The 19,933-nt window shown below is 40.8% G+C and overlaps 1 protein-coding gene across 1 annotated transcript in view; it reads right to left on the reverse strand.

The window, feature by feature from the left end:
• met (MET proto-oncogene, receptor tyrosine kinase) overlaps positions 1 to 4,469 on the reverse strand; it is a 78,901-nt gene extending 74,432 nt beyond the window's left edge. Inside the window, exon 1 of the mRNA XM_061773864.1 lies at positions 4,234 to 4,469. The gene's annotated coding sequence lies outside the window, so the exon portion shown is untranslated. The remainder of the gene's footprint in view (positions 1 to 4,233) is intronic.
• Positions 4,470 to 19,933: the final 15,464 nt, after the last annotated feature.

The raw sequence follows: 19,933 nt of genomic DNA on the forward strand, positions 1-19,933 counted from the left end.
GTGTGCCCTGCGACTGACTGGCGACCAGTTCAGGGTGTAGTCCGCCTTTCGCCCGAAGTCAGCTGGGATAGGTTCCAGCGCCCCACGACCCTAACCAGGATAAGCGGTGTTGAAAATGGATGGATGGATGGATGGAACACAAATAAGTGAAAAAGGTCACACGAAAAAAGGAAATACAAAAAAGAGGAGCACACAAAAGCAGAATAAAAATGTAACACAAAAAGTGGAACAAAAAAACTGGAAAACAAAGTGGAGCATTAAAACATTGGAACACTAAAAAAGTGGAACACAAATAAGAACACAAAAAAATGGATCACAAAATAATGGACTGCAAAAGGTTACATGAAGTGGAGCAAAAAAAAAACAATGAAAAAGGGGAATAAAAAAAGAGGAGCACACAAAAGCAAAACAAAGGTGGAAAACCAAGTGGAGCACTAAAACAGTGGAACACAAGAAAAAGGAACATAAAAAGGAGGAGCACAAAAAAATTGGAAGTTGAAAAGTGTAACACGAAAAAAGTGGAACTTTAAAAAGAGTGGCACAAAAAAAGCAGAACAAAAAGTGGAACGCAAAAGGCAGAACACCAAAAGTGGAAAACAAATTGTGGAACATTCTAAAAGTGGAACACTAAAAAAATTGGAGTACAAATGTGAAGAACATGAAAAAATGGAACACCAAAAAGTGGAATGCAAAAGGGAACATGAAGTGGAACACAAAAGGCAGAACACCGAAAGTGGAAAACAAAGCGGAACATAAAAAAAAAGGGGAACGCAAAAAGTGGAACACAAAAAGAGGACAACAAAAAGTGGAATACAAGAAATGGAATTCAAAAGAAATAATGCAAAAGGACAAAAAAAGTTGAACACAAAAACACAAAACGTGTATCACAAAAAGCAGAACAAGAAAAGTGGAACACAAAAAGTGCTTGTGATTGCTGGACGCCGTGTCTGTGAGAAAGCGCACGTCAGCATCTCACTTGGCTCTGTGTGAAAGGCACGGGCAGATAGTGTAAATGCCGGATCTTCTGATGTGCATCAACAGAAAATCGGACAGAAGTGTTAGAGGCGGAACGTGCCTACATGGAAGGGAATTCCGCAATGCAGGGACAGGGGTGTGAAGTTTAATACGTCCCTGTTGTGTTGAAAGCAATTGTCACTATTTAACAGCCTTTTTTTTTATTTAATACGTCACACCAGACACTGATGTTATCTAATTATCTGATTGCGGGATCCCGTGTCTCTGCGCGAAAGCCCATGCAATCACGTCCCACCATCGCTGGTTTCTGCGTGAAAAGCAAAGGTGGACAAATGCCGGCTTTTCTGTTACGGCTCTGATGCAACAACTTAGATTTAAATTACTAAAACAAATTCGGACAGAAATTCCCCCCCGAGACAGAGATTTTCAACAGCTAATTTGATTTTAAAAATTATAATACAAAAAGAAATTCTGAAGAACATTTCTCAATAAAAAAAATTCAATCAAATTACAAAAATGAATTTGGAAAGAAAATTCAAAAATTTCAAAATAAAAGAAAGCTTAATAATTTCAAAGGAACTCATCAATATTTAATTTTATTTAAAAAAATCTAAATACAGTCCATAAAGAATTTCCGATGAAAATTTCCAAAATCCATCCATTTATCCTCACCAAAATCTAAAATAAAATAAGATCTATTTCCAAAAACAAATTGGGGCATACAATTCCCCTCAAAACAATCTGATGATGAAAATAAATTCACACTAAAGATTTCAACATTTAATTGAATTTTGAAAAAACGAAATTGAATTCAGACAAAAATGTCCAGAATTTCAATTGAAGTTAGATCAAATTAGAAAAAAAATTCACACAGAAATTTAAAAAAATAATTAATGTAATGCTAAACAGAGATTCAGACAGAAATGATCATTATTCAATTTAATAATAAATATTTAGAAAAAGAATCTCATGAATATTTCCAAAATTTCAATTAAATTGCAGGATGCCATGTCTCTATGTGAAGGTGCACAAGATTACATCCTTTCACTGGGTTCAGTGAGATAGGCGTAGGTGGATAAATGCAGGACTTTCTGCTACGGCTTTGATGCCCTGACACCAAATCGGGGAAGGACGTCGACCCGGTGCCTGTGTGTTGCGTTCATTCCGTGATGCGGGGACACAGAAGTGAAAATTAACACTGGCTTCTCCTGCCCTGTTGCTTGAAAGCCATTGTTGCTGTCCGACAACTATTTTATACATGATGCCTCTGTGTGAAAGTGCACAAGTCAACATTCCACCTTTGCTGGGTTCGGTGTGAAAGGCACAATTCGGGATGCGGACATTTTGCAGGGATGTCTGTGTGAAAGGGGCTACGAAGCCACACAAGCACTTCAAGCCTAAAAGACAGTGAGGCCTCTGAGAAGCATTAAGATAAATGCAATTAAAAGCAAAGAGGCGGTGGGACGTGATAAATCACCCGGCGACGCAATAACGGCAGGCGAGGGGAAAGGGTGTGTGTGTTTGGGGTGGGGGTATTTTGTTGCTTTGCGGTACTGCCGTAGAATTTGCAAAATGTGCTTTTGGATTCTGGCTGAGCTTGATGTGGTTGTGACACATGCAGAGTGAAAGTCATCAAAACAACAGCAGCACATTATCTTAGTACCAGGGACGGAGACGGACGCCGACTTTTTCTCTGTGGTTTCAATGCATGTAAAGACGAGTAGGGGACCCGTGGATGCTGGAAGGGGAGGGGGTGGGGGTGGGGGGGGGTTGGCCTCATGGCCATTAAGAAAATAACAACCCCCTTTTTGATTTGATTTAAATATTTAAATGTCAATGGCACACTAAAAACTATAGGGGCCCCAGACCATTTTAGGATTTTTGTTATGTGACTGACTGAATACGGAAAAAAAATGGACAAAAAAAAATGCAGTTGCTTGAAATTTTTTTAAAATGAAAATATCACTTAATTGTGAAAAAAAATACACGTGTTATAGTAGATGTTTTTATGTAGCTTAAACAAAATAAAGTGGCTTGTAGACATTACAAATTTTAACTTTTTTCAAAATAAATACACAACAAAAAAAATACAAATATAATAATAATCTTATTCACTCATTTTGTATATATGTACTGTATATAATCATGTGGGTAGTTCTAATTCAACTTAAAGATGTATTTTATAATACATACGAATAAAATGTACTGCATACTGTATATAAACTATACAACACTCAATCACGAAAAATATACAGTACAATACTGTACATACATGTACATCTCACTGGTCAAAAATGATGAAAATATAAAGTAATTGATACATGCAAAAAGATAAAATAATAATAACAATAATAATAATAATAAAATATAATACAAAATATCTAATGAAATATAATACTTAAAATTTAAAAATAATAAATTGTATAATACAAAATAAATGTAAACTATCTAAAACAATATCATATATGTTATATGCTGTTTTATGGAACTGAAAAGGACAAAAAAAGTGCATCGTTTCTATGCTGAAAACATTGAACATAAAGTCAAAACATTACAATGGTCAAAAATGGTTACAAATATAAATGAGCTAAATGGATTAATACTACAAGAAGCTAGTCGCTTTGTAATAAAGTGTATTAAAAAGACTAAGAATAGACGGAGTTGATGGGATGTATTATTTATTGATTGATATACTGTATATACTATACATATAGTGCGGGAGGGGGGGACAAAAATATCATCGGGGCCCCTGACTCTGTCGGCAGCATTTTATGAGGAACGACTGTCACACGCAAGACTTAATAATGAAATGAATGCACAGAAATGCTTAAATAAGAACTGTTTTTTTCTTTTACATTGACTGCATCACCAATATTACTCTGAGGCAACTTTAACGTGAAGAGAGGCTCAGCGAGGAGTCACTTTTGTTGCTAAAAAAAAAAAAAAAAGAAAAAGGAAATAATACAATCACCATTAAAATGTGTGTGTGGGTCAGGGGTGCACCTGCAATACACACACACGCACACAATGGTGGCGTAGCAAAGGCACAATTGTGAAAATTTTGCGAATTGAGGAAAGTGAGTCATGCAGAGTACACACACACATACACACACACACTTGCATGGGAAGCAAAACCACACACACACGCGCGCGCACACAAAGCGAAGTCAACAACACAAATTGATTGAAGCCACTTAAACGAGCACAAAGTGTAGCATTCATCATAATTTTAAGGTATAAAGCGGCGGTAGGAGTCACCTGTTCGTTGGCGTTCAAATCATATTCAGGGCAAGAAACTTCACCAAGTAAGTCCAAACAGAAGTAAAGCAAAGTCAATTTCTCCAACGCGTCCTTTTTCTTCTTCTTCTTGCTTTTTGGTGACTAAAAAGCAAACAAAAACAGTTTGTTGACGTTCTTTCCCCAGTGAGGAGCGAGCGCGATGCGTGCGCGCAGCCGACACGATGCTGCCGCTTTGCCGCTCCGCTGCGTGCGCGCTCGCTCCCCTCCGCACGCGTCCAATCAAGCCACGCCCCCTGTCTTGTGACGTCAGCAGGTGCCCAGCCTCCTTTTTTATTCTCGGTATGTCTGTTCAGGTGAAACGTTTTTTTTTTTTTTTACTTTTCTGTTAACTGTTTTATTAGTCACATTTTCTTATATTTAGTTTCATATCACTTTAAAACAGTGTTTCTCAAACATTTTTGCTTTTGATACTTTTTACAAGCAATACTCCGACTGGTTAGCACGTCTGCCTCACAGTTCTGGGGACCAGGGTTCAAATCCCGGCCCCGCCTGTGTGGAGTTTGCATGTTCACCCCGTGCCTGGGTGGGTTTTCTACGGGCACTGCGGTTTCCTCCCACATCCCCAAAACATTCGTGGTAGGTAGATTGGAGACTCTAAATTCCCCGTAGGTGTGAATGTGAGTGCGAATGGTTGTTTGTTTCTATGTGCCCTGCGATTGGCTGGCGACCGGTTCGGGGTGTACCCCGCCTCCCCCCTGAAGATAGCTGGGATAGGCTCCAGCAGCCCGCGACCTTAGTGAGGATAAGCGGTAAAGAAAATGGATGGATGTAAACCACTGTAACATTATGCCAGATTGAACATCCACACTGCACTTAAATATAGGAATATTAAAAAAAATCTGTACTTAATGATTTAATTCAAATGAATCATAAAAGCACATAAAAGTGAAGTAAAATTTGTAAACATTTAAAAACAGAACAGTCCTTATCGATGAAATGCATATGTATTGACTTCAAAGTTAAATACAACTGAACTTTAATTAGGCTGTGATTCTTTGGTGTACCACTAGAGGGAGGCTGGGACCCACTAGTGGGAAATACTGCTTTATAAAATGCAGCGATAGCTTGACTTGCGAGTTAATTGATTCCATAAAGCATGATTGTAACTCAAATCACCCATATCGCAAATTGAAACAAATGACAATCCATCCCCAAGAAATTGTGTTTGTTTTTTAAATAAAAAAATAGCACTGTACTGTATAAAAACATACAGTTGTAACATGATCAAATAGAATGTAAAGAATGTGTTTTTGCGACAATTTCAAAATTGAGAAATATTTTAGTTTTTGCGGATTATGGTGGCAAAGTTTGATGACTCACCATTAGTTCAGCTGTAGTGCACTCCAGAATAAAAAAAAAAAAAAAAAAACTTTGCCCCCAAATCCAGTTGCACTTAGCAAAATCAAATTAGGTACATGTCTATGAGTAGACCCACCAAAAAATCTCAAAACCTCATGGCCCAAAAGACATGGGAAGTCTGACATTTTATTTTGAAGTGGCCATTTTGGGGTCATGTCTGATTCTTTCAAAGCGAATATTTGGAGACTTTATCCCAATTTTTAAAGAAATACTCAGCCCCCAGAACTAATTGCACTTAGCAAGATGAAATTTGGCAGGTATGTATGTCTATCAAGAGCAGACCCATAAAAAAGTCTCAAGAAGCCATGCTTGAAAAGACACAGGAAGTTTGCCATTTTGGTTCGAAGTGGCCATTTTCGGCTCATCTCGGGCCATTTGCAGGGTTCCTCCAAAAAGAAAAAACGTGCCCTACATATTTTGTCCAGTTGATCTACAGCTCAGTTGAGCGTTAAACGCTACAGGTTAACATGAAGCACAGAGACAGTGATTGTCACTTCCTCTGCACCTGACGCCGGCGTCCACAAACTGAGTCACACGCGTAGCGACGACTCGCCGGGCCGTAAATAACGAGCTGCGTAGCCGCGGAGTGGAGTGAATCACGGCCAAACATTCCATTGTGCCACTTCCTGAAAGAAAGCAACGACGGCTACACACACGCACACGGCCTCCATGATCGGCATGCCGATGACAGCTCCAGTGTCGAAATGATTGAATGTTGTCACGGTTTCTGTGTAAAATGACACATGTCACTCCTCCCTGTGTCGCTAAGATAATAGTTTCCTCTTTCTTTTTTCGGTTCCTGATATCCTGGGAGCTTCCCTCAAACACTACAAACATCCATTCATGCAGAAAAAAATGAATGAATGCTGAGAGACAAGCATATCACAGCAAACTTGCCGATTCAATTCCAATGTGCCCCCTAGTGGATGTGAACAGTGAAAGAACGATGATTGGACGTTTAGTGTTATTTGTTTAATTATTTTTTTTTTTTAGCCACAGTAGCATTGGTGTAAATGTTGAAAACACTCACTTGCTAAATATTTTTGAATAGCCTTCGTGTGAATTATAGGCATTACTAGCCTATTTTGGGGGTTGCTCAAGCGCCACTAAATTGAATTCCAGCACCCCTAAAATTTGAGAGATTATTGTTTTTTTCTTTTGTTACTCATTGTCTTTTTTTAAACACGCTACAAAAGTGTATAACTATACAGTCCCCCTCCTGCTTAAAAGTCTGTGTGGACCAGCTTGTTCCGGTTTTCACACAGATATTCAAAAGATCTTTGTAACTGTGTGAAGTCCCATCCTGCCTCAAGCGCTCCACCATCATCCCAGTACCCATGAAACCTGCAATTTCAGGAATGGGTGACTACAGACCTGTCACCCTGACATCTTTGGTCATGAAGTCTTTTGAACGCCTCGTGCTGGATCACCTCAAGAGCATCACGGGACCCCTGCTGGACCCCCTGCACTTTGCCTATCGAGCAACCAGGTCTGCGGATGACGCTGTCAAAATGGGACTGCACTTAACACCTCAACAGCACGGGGACCTACGCGAGGATCCCGTTCGTTGACTTCAGCTCTCCGTTCAACACCATCATCTCCAAACTCCTCTCCTCCAAACTTCCCTAGCTGAGCGTCTCGTCTGCCATCTGCCAGTGGATTTACAGCTTCCTGACGGGCAGGACACACCAGGTGAGGCTGGAGGACACCACCTCATCTACACGCACCACCAGCACCGGGGCACTCCAAGGATGTGTCCTCTCTCCGCTGCTCTTTTCTCTCTACATGAACGACTGCACCTCAACGCATCCGGCTGTCAAACTTCTGAAGTTTGCAGACGACACCGCAGTCATCAGCCTCATCAAAGACGGTGACGATTCTGCGTGTCGACAAGAAGTAGAGCGGCTGGAGCTGTGGTGCGGCCGACACAACCTGGAGCTGAACACGCTCAATACTGTAGAGATGATCGTGGACTTCAGGAAACATCCTTCGCCACAGCTGCCCCTCACGCTGTCCAACTGCCCTGTGTCAACCGTCGAGACCTTCAAGTTCCTGGGAATTACAGTCTTTCAGAACCTGAGGTGGGAGACCAACATCAACTCCATCCTCGAAAACTCCCAGCAGAGGATGCACTTCCTATGGCTTCTGAGGAAGCACGGCCTGCCACAGGAGCTGTTGAGGCAGTTCTATACAGCAGTCATTGAATCAGTCCTGTGTTCATCCATCACAGTCTGGTTTGGTACTTCCACAAAGATGGACAAAATCAGACTGCAACGGACAGTCAAGACTGCTGAAAAATTATTGGTTCCCACCTACCCACTCTCGAGGACTTGCACGCTCCCAGAACAAAGAAGACAAGTGTGTGAAAAATCCTCTTGGACCCTCCACATCCTGGTCACCACCTCTTTCAGCTCCTTCCCTCAGCTAGGTGTTATCGAACAATGCAAACTAAAACCAGCAGACATTCCAACAGCTTCTTCCCTCTTGCCATTAACTTCTTCAACAGTTGACTTACAATTTCATTGCAACATGCTGCCAGTTTTGTACACCTCTGTTGGGACACTTCTACATTATTCATACACTCATTGTTTTATCACACTGCACTATTTGCATACTGTTGTTGATTACTACTGGTCACTTATGTGTTTGAGAACGCTCTGCACCATTTGCACAATCTTCACTGGACCAGATCATTGCACTATTAGTCATTTTAAATTGCTCTAAATTGCTTGAGGACTCTCTTTTGACCAACAGCTTTTGTAATACTTGTGTGCATGCTTGTCTCTCAGCATTATCACCATATGTTTGACCATCAATCAGTCAGTATTGACGGCAAAAATATTTTTGCCCTACACACAGCATTGTTGTGAATCAAATATTTATCTCTCAGCATTCCTTTGAAATATTTCAGTGTTAATGTTTATGCTTGACTCTCAGCATCACACCGTTAATTTTTTATCAATAGATGTTAGTTAATTAACTGTATAGCTCCCACGAGGACAAACAGTGCATTATGCACATCATTAGCGAGAGTGCTAAATGATTGAAGCGCACCTCAAGTGTCAGAAGAATGAGTGTGTGTGTTTTTATGACAAGCAACGCGAATGTTTAGCTCTGGATTAGCATGAGCTAGATTAGCTATGTTTGGTAACCGCCTCCAAAATACACAACTAGCCCCGCTAAGCTAACACTGACAAAAACAACTTACCCTGCCTTAATGAAGCCCACAAAGCTGTTCACTTAACAACAAGAAATTTGGGAGCCATGTCTATCATGAGCAGACCAACATTAAAGTCTCAAGAAGCCATCCCAGAAAAGACGCAGGAAGTCTGCCATTTTGGTTTGATGCAGCTATTTTAGGCTCTTTGCCAGGGGTCCTTCAAAGGCAAACTTGTCCTGGAGGTTTTGTCTCGATCCCATTTAGAAATTCAGCCCCCCAAGTCAGTTTCACTTAGTAATATCAAATTTGGTATATAGGTTTTTCATGAGTAGAGCCACAATAAAGTCTCAAGAAGTCGTGTTAGAAAAAATACAGGAAGACTGCCATTTTGGTTTGAAGCAGCAACTTTAGTCTTATTTGCAGGCATAAAGATGAACACATCCTATAGATTTTCTCCGATTGCTACAAAATTTAACGAACCTGTACTAGACTAATAGACGCCTCTAAATTGCGAGGAATTTGAGTTTTCGTCACTGCGTCTGGGCAAAGCATTGCGGTGAAGGTCGATGATTATATCAGGTGACGCAGGCAGGTTGAAAAAAAGTGTAATCAGTAAACATGTTTGCAAGCATAGAGTTATTAATTTTTTCATTTGTTTTTGTTTTTTTAGGCGCATGTTCCCACAGAAAAGCGGTGGAGGCTTAATCACTGGCATTGCAGTAACGAGCCAAAACGTTTCATATCTTGCTTGTCAGTCTGATTAGAGAGCACAGTTTTGCTTGGCCTCGGGGCACACACACTTGGACACACAGGGGTGTGTCGACTGTGTGTGTGTCTGTGTGTGTGTGTTTGTGCACCCAATGGGTGTGTCTTCATGGCTCTTGTGGCTATGAGCGTTGTTATGCTTAAGAGCGAGAAGGAAGAAGGACGACGAGGTCGGAATGTAAAAGAGCTCAAAATGCGGTTCTGGTTCTGGTTCTGAGGTCGCAGCACGCCGTCCTGCGACCGCAGCACCTGCAACACGACTAGCTATGCGCGCGTTCTATTTTCTGTGCGTGCAGCTGGCATGTCATAACAACGCATGAGGCATATGCATTACAATGTATACAACACTTTACGTGGCAGTATTTGTTTTTATGGAAAGCAAAAATTATGAATGTAAAAAAAAAGGCCGACTCTGTATTAACTACATTGCTGCCAATGAAAAGGATTTACTGTATATGCAAGTATTGTACTTTTGTGATTTTCATTTTAACACCAATAAAAAAAAATTTTTTTTTAGTTTTCAGGAAGATTTTTTTTAACAAAATAGTAATATTTGAGTATGCAAACATTTAATAGAATACAATCATTACAATTGTTGAGCTTATGTAGAGTTCCACATTTTAATATTACCCATTATTAATATGAATTTTTAGCATTAGAAATTTGACTAGGTTTTTTTTTTATAAATAAAAAAATATATATTAGAAAGGCAAATAAATGTCATCATTATTTGGTTGTCTTTTTTAACTCATTGTTCAGTAATTTTATATTAACTGGAAGGAATGTGTAAATATGTAATTACTGTATTAGATTATTAGGTGGGTGTTGACACTGTATATGTATGTCTTATTTATCAATGTGTGTATTAATTATGGTATAATCCCATCAATATTTGAATTCATATGCAGTAAAATATTCTCATTATGAGTAGGTGTGAATGTGAGTGCGAATGGTTGTTTGTTTGTATGTGCCCTGCGATTGGCTGGCAACCAGTTCAGGGTGTGCCCCGCCTCCTGCCCGATGATGGCTGGGATGGGCTCCAGCACGCCCGTGACCGTGTTGAGTTGAAGTGGCTCAGAAAATGGATGGATGGTTGGAGTTTTTAAAATTTTTATTTTTGTCTTATGTATGTATGTATGTATTTATTTATTTATTTGACAGGGACAATGCAGTCAAACAAGTCTGCAGCTGATGTGATGCATATACAGTTTACAGCTGGTGTAATTGCCAACTTCAGTCCCCGGTTGCGCTCTACCACAACATTGCAATACAATATAAAACATAAATCAGTTTAAAAAAAAATAAAAACATACCACATACTTCAGTAATTCAATATTGCATTTATATGATATAAAACCTTCATTCAGTCACTCTCCTACACAATATACAGACTATTTAAAATTGATTTTATTTCTGATGGCAATGAGTTCCAGATTTTACAACTCTTAGATTGTTTGTATGTAATGAACTCATTATTTTTCCTTATAAGAAAGATGTCAAAATGTGCAGATTTTGGTAGTGATAACTAAAAACCTTCATGATGTCATTAAAAGGTTAAGGTGGTCCAGGTTATGTAACATATAACATTTTTTCAAGCAAAAAAAAAATCCCTGTAAGTATTAATTCTGAATTATAATGTGGTGTACTATGGCATGGAAAAAAACCCATTATACTATTGTTTAAAAAAGATGTATTGTGTTTATTTCCGCAACCTTGCTATATTTTGTGCGCAGTTTTTTGTTTTTGTTTTTTTTAATCCAACAAAGTGCCTTGAAGGAAGTTAGTCTTGCGCCATCTTGGTGGATATGTTGCTTCTTCCAGATTATAGTCGACAGTTGCTGTCAAAACCCATGAACAATTATAGCCTTAAAATAATAATAATAATAATAAATACAAAAGTGGTATGGTCGACATGGTATTTAGCTGCACTCAGTGTTGATGACATCAATCAAGTTGTTTAAAAAGTGCTCCATGAGGACAAATAACTGATTAACACCCTCTTGTCCTCATCCCATATGCGTACATCTTCTCATTCAGTTTTGAATAAAAAGATCATTTTCAAATTTGAACCCAAGTTGAACCATGCTTGTTTTCTTGTGCTAACTTACAAACATCACTTTTTGCAAAACATGTTTTGAATCTAGCTTGCCAAAAGGACATTCCCAATCATCTAAAATGCATCGTTAAGGCGCCTCATGGCTCACAGCAGTGTAGTGGTGAGCATGTCTGCCTCACAGTCAGTTTGAATTTCCATTGGAACGTCTTTGTGTTAAGTTTGCATGCTCTTCAAAAGTTAACATGAGTTTTCACCCACATTCCATTAACATGCATGCTACGTTCATTCAGGACTGGACTGGGACAAACAAAATCGGCCTCATAATTAGCAGAGCACAACTGAATAGTAATTCATGTACGGTATGTGTTCCTGGAAGTAATGTATTTTACTATTATCCTAAACTCAACTCTAATTATTGTGGTGATGTGTATAACGGTATCCAGTATGTCATGCAACATGTAAATGTACTCTCTTCTCTCTCTTCAACTGGCTGTACTTGACAGGAAATGAGTGAGATATTATCACAATTTATAAAGTGTTAAGTTGAATACTTGTTAAAAAATATATAGAGAGATTATTAAATTGTGCAACATTCTAAAAACCATTTCAATGCTATTACAACACGGGACTCGAATATCCTACTATAATGCTCACTGCTCCTCTTATTTCATTGGGTTATATCTATTGAGCTCTATTCACTGTCTTAAGGTTACATTTTTATTTTTTGGTCATAATTGGAAAAGGCTCCTAGTCATGACTAACACCAACCATGATAACCAAACAGAAAGGGCTGGAGTTGTCTTCAGACATGCTTATAGCCAAATAAATAATAGCAGCATGATGTTTAAAAAGAAAAAAATATCTAGATTTGGCCTTTAGGCTCATTATAATTGATCATGACTTTACAAGCCTATCAAATAACAGCTGTGGTGAGCAAAGTAAATTGACTCAACATTCAGTTCAACCTACCAGAAATGTAGCATCAATTGTAAACTACACCACTTTTTCTTTTTGTTGTTGTTGCTCTGTTTAGCTCAATTGATTCTTTTATCCCTTTTACTCTAATCATGTCTATTATGTACAACATTTTCTTAACATCCTTGATATAGCAGCTATAGCTTCAGGTTAAAAGGTGCTCTCTCCTTTACAAAGCAATACAGAAACATGCATTTGTATCAGGGTAAAAATACAGGGCTGCTTTATGAACTCATCCAAAGCAGCTATGTCTTAAAAGCATTTGATGTCTTACTCTTATCCAATGTGGGTATAGTGTACATTTTACTAACAATAGGCTAATTTTATTTGAGACCGGACAAAAATGTGCCTGATAGCCAGTCCACTTCCACCCCTGGGTTGATTAAAGAAATTGTCTAACAGGTGTGAAGTGATGGAGAAAGACTTCCGGACAGCTTCTAGGAAATTCTGTTCCACCATCCGACGTCTCAGGAGAGGAAAGCAGTGCACCACCAACACTGTGTATAGTGGGGATGGGGCGCTGCTGACCTCGACTCGGGACGTTTTGAGTCGGTGGGGAGAATACTTCGAAGACCTCCTCAATTCCAGCGACACGCCTTCCCATGAGGAAGCAGAGTGTGGGTTCTCTGAGGCGGGCTCTCCTATCTCTGGGTTTGAGGTCACCGAGGTAGTTAAAAAGCTCCTCGGTGGCAGGGCCCCGGGGGTGGATGAGATTCACCCGGAGTTCCTAAAGGCTCTGGATGTTGTGGGGCTGTCCTGGTTGACACGCCTCTGCAACATCGCGTGGACATCGGGGACAGTGCCTCTGGATTGGCAGACTGGGGTGGTGGTCCCCCTTTTTAAGAAGGGTGACCGGAGGGTGTGTTCCAACTACAGGGTGATCACACTGCTCAGCCTCCCTGGTAAGGTCTATTCAGGGGTGCTGGAGAGGAGCGTCCGTCGGGAAGTCGAATCTCAGATTCAGGAGGAGCAGTGTGGTTTTCGTCCTGGCCGTGGAACAGTGGACCAGCTCTACACCCTCGGCAGGGTCCTCGAGGGTGCATGGGAGTTCGCCCAACCAGTCTACATGTGTTTTGTGGACTTGGAGAAGGCGTTCGACCGTGTCCCTCGGGGAGTCCTGTGGAGGGTGCTTCGGGAGTATGGGGTACAGAACCCCCTGATACGGGCTGTTCGGTCCCTGTACTACCAGTGTCAGAGTTTGGTCCGCATATCCGGCAGTAAGTCGGACTCGTTCCCGGTGAGGGTTGGACTCCGCCAAGGCTGCCCTTTGTCGCCGATTCTGTTCCTAACTTTTATGGACAGAATTTCTAGGCGCAGCCGAGGCGTAGAGGGGGTCCGGTTTGGTGGCCTTAGTATTGCATCTCTGCTTTTTGCTGATGATGTGGTTCTGTTGGCTTCATCAAGCCGTGAGCTCCAACTCTCACTGGAGCAGTTCGCAGCCGAGTGTGAAGCGGCTGGGATGAGAATCAGCACCTCCAAATCTGAGACCATGGTCCTCAGTCGGAAAAGGGTGGCATGCCCTCTCCAGGTCGGGGATGACATCCTGCCCCAAGTGGAGGAGTTCAAGTATCTTGGGGTCTTGTTCACGAGTGAGGGAGGAATGGAACGGGAGATCGACAGGCGGATCGGTGCAGCGTCTGGAGTGATGCGGACTTTGTATCGGTCCGTTGTGGTAAAGAAGGAGCTAAGCCGAAAGGCGAAGCTCTCAATTTACCGGTCGATCTTCGTTCCTACCCTCACCTATGGTCATGAGCTGTGGGTCGTGACCGAAAGAACAAGATCCCGGATACAACCGGCCGAAATGAGTTTCCTCCGCAGGGTGTCCGGGATCTCCCTTAGAGATAGGGTGAGAAGCTTGTTCATCCAGGAGGATCTCAGAGTACAGCCGCTGCTCCTCCGCATTGAGAGGAGCCAGATGAGATGGCTGGGGCATCTGATTCGGATGCCTCCCGGACGCCTCCCTGGTGAGGTGTTCCGGGCACGTCCCACCGGGAGGAGACCCCGGGGACGACCCAGGACACGCTGGAGAGACTACGTCCTTCGGCTGGCCTGGGAACGCCTCGGGATACCCCCCGGAAGAGCTGGATGAAGTGGCTGGGGAGAGGGAAGTCTGGGCGTCCCTGCTAAAGCTACTGCCCCCGCGACCCGACCCGGATAAGCGGTAGAAAATGGATGGATGGATGGTGTGAAGGGATGCTTCACAGCTTCATCCCTCTTGTGATCAACTTCGTAAACACCTGACCTACAATTCCATTACAAAATGCTGGCAATTTTTTGACTTGAGTTCGTTGTCACATTTCTGTGGGGCCAATTATGTATTACTCGTGCACTCACTGTAGTTGTCTCGCCATGCTGCACTATTTGCATATACTGGCCACTCATGCCAGAGTAGCATCTGCTCCATTTGCACACTGATTGAGGAGTATCTGTAACATTTGCACATTGTCCCAGATAATCGCACTACTCGTCACTTTAAACCGCATAAACTCCCTGAAGTCTCAGCGGCCTTTACACAATGGTCATTGCACCGGACTATTGCAATATTAGTCATTCGAACTGCTCTAAGTGCTAGAGGAGTCTGCATCTTTTTGCACAATTGTCAAAAAATATATATATACCGGCATTACCAGATAACTAGCAACCCTTTACTGCTCAGTGACTATTTTTTTTTTTTTGTCAATGTCTTTCTGTCTCCAAAGTGTTCTGTAAATTGACTGTCTGTTGTCGTACTAGAGCGGCTCCAACTACCGGAGACAAATTCCTTGTGTGTTTTTTGGACATACTTGGGAAATAAAGATGATTCTGATTCTGATGGGACAGGCTCCAACTGACCCTCCACCATAATGACGACAAGCGCTATAGAAAATGCATGCATGCATGTTTTTGATTATCTAAAAGTGACAGTATTGACTTGCTGGATTTATCCCCCTCCTTCTCAGTAACAGGAAATCAAAGAAAGACAAATAGCACACATGACAGGAAATGACTCGGCCTCAGCATCCAAACCTACGTCTGCATCTGACAAGACGGACGCCTTATGCCGTAGACGTCAAATGAAATCAACAGCGCGGTTCATCTCACGCAACATCTTCAATGTCTGAAGCGCATCAACCAATATCCACGTGACGAACTGATAGCAGCAACTGGAGCGGATATCAAGAAAATCAATATAAAGTTCTTGCTCAGACGAGCACCACTTCAGTCTTTGGAGAGTAACACAATCATTCAATGTTTGATACTATATGGACAAAAGTATTGAGACACATCTATTGTATCAATCAATTTACATTTGGTACAATTGTATGCCTCCAACCTTTTTTTTTTTTTTTACTATTCGGCCACATGAGCAGAGGCACCTAAAATGACATCGTAATGTTAACAAATTAGTTCAGTTCCTACTCTAATGATTACAATAACTACTCTTGTTTTGAATAGAAGCGGCACGGTGGACGACTGGTTAGAGCGTCAGCCTCACAGTTCTGAGGACCCGGGTTCAATCCCCGGCCCCGCCTGTGTGGAGTTTGCATGTTCTCCCCGTGCCTGCGTGGGTTTTCTCCGGGCACTCCGGTTTCCTCCCACATCCCAAAAACATGCATAAATTGGAGACTCTAAATTGCCCGTAGGTGTGACTGTGAGTGCGAATGGTTGTTTGTTTGTATGTGCTCTGCGATTGGCTGGCAACCAGTTCAGGGTGTACCCCGCCTCCTGCCCGATGACAGCTGGGATAGGCTCCAGCACGCCAGCGACCCTAGTGAGGAGAAGCGGCTCAGAAAATGGATGGATGGATGGATGTTTTGAATAGAAAGATTTCCATACAGCCTGAAGCTTAGCAATGTTGCATAAAAGACACTGCAAAGCCGTTTTGGGAATAATTATGGTCATATTTTCCCACATAAGTGGAATATTTGTGCACATCAATGCAATGGTTGTCCATAAAAAGTCATATCTTGGCACAGTAATGTAATACATGGCCTCAACTAAACGCAACATATTAAAAAACTATATTTTTTATCAGGAAAGTAGCAGTTTTCCACAGAAGTGCAGTATTTTGCCACTGAAACATATTTGATAACAAAAAGCCTTCATTAGCCTATGAAAATATGTTTTGCCACAATGCATTACATTTTGACTTAAAAAGCTACTGTATAAGGTATTTCGCCATTAATAAGATTTTTTTTTCATAAACGTGTTAGTTTGCCCAAGTAAATAACTTTAAAACATTTGCTCACAAAAAGGCTATGTTAGGTTAAAAAATGTTTTGCCTCAGATTTGTTCAGGAAAGGCCTATTAGGCCACAAAAACATTGTTTTGAGTGAAAAGGCTTTATTTTACCATCAAATGTCATTTTTTTCCCCCTACAACACTAGTTTACAATGTAAATGTAATGTTTTTCCATAAAAACACGATATTTATTCTCAAAAAGAGCTACATTAAGCAATAAAAATGATGTTTTGGTGCATTTCTTTTCAGGCAATGGAATGTTCTGCCATTATAACTTTACATTTGCCCATAAAGCGACTAAATAAGGCTATGAAAACGATGTATTGTTTGACAAAAACAATATATCTGCCTTAAAAGGCTCCCAGTTGAAGTAAACTGTCAAACTAAACATAAAACAAAGAGAATGACGCATTGTGAATTCAAAACAACCACAAAGGTTTAGTCTTGCCCTAGGACAGTCCGCTTAGCTTAATGCCAACAAACAATGCAAAACGTCACTGACATACAAATGGTTAGCATTGATTGTTGCAGTTTTAGAAGAACACGAATGGTGGAGAAACACATAAAAATAGAGTAATACAATTCGGACAGGCATATAATCTTTATCCTCTATGACAAATGACAAATAATACAGCATTTTACTGGGTCATTTGCAATAGCTATCACAGTTTGCCATGAGAGAGACGGAGAGTGCTATTTTTCTGTGTTAAGAACCACAAATACAAAAATTGGTGGTTTTCGGGCAGTAGGCTGGAATTGATTCATGGCATTTCCATTCATTTCAATGGGGAAAGATGATTCGATATACGAGTGAGATACAAGCGTGGTCACTGAATGTATTGACTCATGCGTATCTCAAGGTAGCACTGTATGGCGCAGTAAAATGATCAGAATATGTACTAAAATATGCTATTACATGTAAATGAAGCATTTTGCCTGTAAATGAAGCATTTTGCCTGTAAAAGACTATATTTCTATAGGCTTCATCGGGCTATTAGAAAGTTATATTGTAATTTGCCACAAATCTGTTAAAAAAAAGGGATATATCATGCCACAAATACATTGTTTGACTTAAAAGATTTTATGTTGCAGTTACAATTATAAATTTGTGCTTTAAACAACTAAACATCCAAACATTTTTCCTTTAAAATAGTCACAAAGGGCTACATTAGGCTGAAAATGATACATTTTGCCACAAAAACATTACATTGCCTTAATGACTATATGGTGACTGTATGGTGCAGTTAAAATGATAAATGTGTGCTTAACCCTTTATTCACCCTTTATAAAGGCAACAATTTCCTTTAAAACTCTATATTTGGCCAGAAAGGGCAAGATTAGGCTCTGAAAAAGTTACAGTGCTGTGCTTTGCCGTGTCCATTATCTTTTGTACGTATCCATTTTATCCACTAGATGGAAGTGTTACATTGTGTAAAAAAAAAAAAAAAGAACACTACCGCCAGCACTTTTTTTTCCCCCCCCAATGCTTATCAAGCTAAGGATGCAATGCGAGGATTCATTTGTACTTAGATAGATCCTGATTATCTGGTGGATCTTCTGAGAAGGAGAGAAGAGGTGAGCTTTGTAATGAGATGCTGTGAAAATGAGTGCTAAACTCGAACTTATTAGCTAGCATGTTAGCATGTACGTAATACGTGTACGTGTACGCTAAACGTTTTAAAACGTTTGGCATGTTTTGATAAATTATTTAAAGACAATACAACCAAACATTTTACAAGTATCTGTGAGAAAATGCCTTCGACAAACCCGATGATGGAGGCAGTAGTGGTCCAAAAGACGTCTTGCTATCTACAACTTTTTTTACGACAGCCAATCAATTTGTCCTCCTCATCCACAGGTTTCGCTGGATTAATTTTGATTTTTTTTTCTTTCAAGGAATAAAAGAATAAACCTTTTGGGTTATATCTGGCAGCCAAACACCAAACCTTGTCACCTCGTGTTTATGAAACGTCCATCCATCCATCCATTTTCTGAGCCGCTTCTCCTCACTAGGGTCGCGGGCGTGCTGGAGCCTATCCCAGCTATCATCGGGCAGGAGGCGGAGTACACCCTGAACCGGTTGCCAGCCAATCGCAGGGCACATACAAACAAACAACCATTCGCACTCACATTCACACCTACGGGCAATTTAGAGTCTCCAATGCATGCATGTTTTTGGGATGTGGGAGGAAACCGGAGTGCCCGGAGAAAACCCACGCAGGCACGGGGAGAACATGCAAACTCCACACGGGCGGGGCCGGGGATTGAACCCCGCACCTCAGAACTGTGAGGCTGACGCTCTAACCAGTTGTCCACCGTGCCGCCGTTTATGAAACGTGATAAAACCAATTTCATTTTCTGTCGGTCAACATATGCTAGGCAGTTGAACATAAAGAAAACTAATGTCTAAATGGCAGGTTGGTGTTATCGATGATGAGCAAAAATTGATTAGTATTACTGTGTCATTCAACTTATTATTTTTTTTAAATAAAAAATAGTGTGATATCTTGTCACATAAAAAAATGAAAAATGTTGTGACAAATTCCCAAGAAAAAAAATTGAAATTCTAAAAATTCAAAATGAAAAGATAGTTTGAAACATTCAACTTTCATTACTTTATCCATCCATCCATTTTCTGAGCCGCTTCTCCTCACTAGGGTCGCGGGCGTACTGGAGCCTATCCCAGCTATCATCGGGCAGGAGGCGGGGTACACCCTGAACTGGTTGCCATCCAATCGCAGGTCACATACAAACAAACAACCATTCACACCTACGGGCAATTTAGAGTTGTCAATTAACCTACCATGCATGTTTTTGGGATGTGGGAGGAAACCGGAGTGCCCGGAGAAAACCCACGTAGGCACGGGGAGAACATGCAAACTCCACACAGGCGGAGCCGGGGATTGAACCCCAGTCGTCAGACGCTCTAACCAGTCGTCCACCGTGCCGCTCATTACTTTATTGACTTTCAAAAATAGTGTAGTATGTTTCACATTTTAACATTTTCTCATAACCCTTATTAATAGAATAATTGCAATTAGTGCAATTAATCAATTAAAAAAATGTGCAGATGGCATTCGGGCGGGACTTTGGACACCCCTGACACAACAAACAACAAAGAC

Source organism: Phyllopteryx taeniolatus, chromosome 5 (assembly GCF_024500385.1).
Source record: "Phyllopteryx taeniolatus isolate TA_2022b chromosome 5, UOR_Ptae_1.2, whole genome shotgun sequence".
Taxonomy (NCBI): domain Eukaryota; kingdom Metazoa; phylum Chordata; class Actinopteri; order Syngnathiformes; family Syngnathidae; genus Phyllopteryx; species Phyllopteryx taeniolatus.